The sequence below is a fragment of the Aulostomus chinensis genome, chromosome 2, assembly GCF_037954235.1.
Source record: "Aulostomus chinensis isolate RoL2024-O1b breed Wild chromosome 2, RoL_Achi_v1.0, whole genome shotgun sequence".
NCBI lineage: Eukaryota > Metazoa > Chordata > Actinopteri > Syngnathiformes > Aulostomidae > Aulostomus > Aulostomus chinensis.
In genome coordinates this window covers 24,907,541-24,909,732 of record NC_141321.1, presented here as the reverse complement: position 1 = coordinate 24,909,732, position 2,192 = coordinate 24,907,541, and the positions used below count along the sequence as shown (strand labels likewise).

Sequence of the window (2,192 nt, the reverse complement as noted above, 5' to 3'; positions counted from 1 at the left end):
CAAAGTCAGTAAATCAATGGGAATGGTCAAGAAAGTGTACACAAAGGACTTCTCCTCGTATATAACACGCCTCTGCATTTACAGTGTTTCTGACTTGTGAGAATCTTGCTATTCTATCTAATAGTTCGCAGTATCTCTGTCTGTCTGTTCGATTGTCTGCCAAATGCCAATCGGTTGGTTATTTTGGGTTCTCCATAGGAAGTGCTGCTTCTCACCTGACGTCCCTGAGACCAGGATTCATTACCGAGCCTGACGCCACCAGGATCCCGTCTCTGTGTGTCTTCTAACTCACTCTTGGGGCAATCACTTGTTGTTGTTGTTGTTCTCTGAAATTTTATTCCCTCCACTTTGAATCTCACTCCATTTTCTTTACTCTTTACATGTCATTTTTCCCATTGTTTTTTCCTCTTTTTTTCATAGAGTCACTAATACAGGGATTAAACTAGACGGCACTCAACCAAACATAATGGAGGAAAAGAGCCATTTTTGACAATGTAACCGTGATTTCTTTGGTCTGTCCTTCACTCCTCCACGGGGTTTGGTGAAATGTAAGTTACCCATCATTTTTGTGTAATTTTACTCACAAATAGAAAATCCAACATCACTGAAAACATGACAGTTGCGATACAAAAGGTATTTGTGCAACAGTGGGTTTTGTTTTCTGAATGCCATGGAAGGAATTAACTGAGGAATTTTCAGTCACTGCCACAGTTAGCTACAGTAGCTGACACATTGCTGCATAAAAACTGACATTTTAGTCTGCAGATTTAAATATATGAATGTTAAGTGTAGGGTTTATTGTCGCTTGTACATGTGTGTATCAAAGACGCCCTAATACATACATGCACTATAGTTATTGCTTTATAGTTAGTGTTCTTTTTTTCTTCAATTCCGCAGATATCAAAGTGCTTTGTGAATGAAGTGCATTGAAAAACTGTCACTGGATCTTGATACGATTGCTGTTGCACACAAATTACAAAAACACTATCATTTACTCCGGAGGGACATTACAATCCTGGTAATGCAAGAGAGATCGGGTCTAAATATGTAGTTGTATTTGAGTCTAAATACTCAACCTCAGCTCAGACCTACAAGTACGAAGTTAGTAACATCTGTCCCTGCGTTCCGTCTGACCAGTGGACACACAGTTTAGCTTGTAGCTACTACAGTAACTGTTCTTATCACAGTCCAGCTTTTTCTCTAAAACCTGTAAACCTTTTTTCCTCTTAATCCCTCCTATCTAACCTTTATATCTGTCTCTACTTCTGCTCGCTCTCTCTCTCTCTCCCTCTCTCTCTCTCACCCTCCCTCACTCTCCTCTTTCTTCCTCTCCTCTCTCTCTCTCTCTCCTGCCCCACTCTGTCTCCAGCGTCTCCCTCAGTGCCCCCGGAGAGAGCTGCTAAAATTAAGTGGTGCCACTTCTCAATGACACTTTAATGATAGCACCGCTGCTCCGCACACAGAGAGACCGGAGAGGTATGAGCATCTGCTAAAGATAGGCCCCTCAGACACAAACACATACTCGACACACACAGACACACACTCACACGTCCAAACCAGTGAGCCTCCCTTTGTCTTGCCTGCCACAGGGACCATGGGGGACGGGTGGAGTCTAATTAAGAGCATCCGTAGGGAGACACTTGTGTGTGCGTGTGAGTGAGTGTGTGTGTGTGCATGCGTGCACGTGTGTACGCGTGTCATTCTGGCTTGGCATCACCTGCCTGGCACTGCCATTATTGCTGGCATCAGAGAGAAGAGAGGACCAAGACACAGTCCTGTTGGAGTTAAGAAGACAGTGTGTGTGTATCATTATCATTCAAGCTTCAATTCTGATCCTCAATCACAGTGTTGATTCATGTCAGGTTTGGTTTTATTCATTAAAATATTGTCACTCTGACTCCCAGATCCACTGAAAAGTTTTTGTTGGAAAAAGTTTGATACCATACATTAAGATTGAATGCCAGACATCTAAAAATAAGACCCCGCCCATGTTATGTTGCATGTTCATATTTACATTTCATGCAGTAATGCATTTCTTTCCTTCCACATCATTTACATCACCTGATAGTTTGATTTGCAGGATCATCCAAGAATTATCTTTTCAGATGTCAGGACCCATTCTTGGACAGGATATGGTTGTAAAAGGAACCCACAGTTTCACCCCTGTGTTAGAGACCCTACAGAAAGAAAGG

The 2,192-nt window shown here is 42.3% G+C and overlaps 1 long non-coding RNA gene across 1 annotated transcript; it reads left to right on the top strand.

Annotated features, from left to right (window-relative positions):
* Window positions 1–204: 204 nt before the first annotated feature.
* On the top strand, window positions 205–1,956 carry LOC147269564 (uncharacterized). Its single transcript, XR_015111471.1, has 3 exons — window positions 205–548; window positions 1,370–1,476; window positions 1,590–1,956. It is a non-coding gene; the product is annotated as an uncharacterized LOC147269564 (long non-coding RNA).
* Window positions 1,957–2,192: the final 236 nt, after the last annotated feature.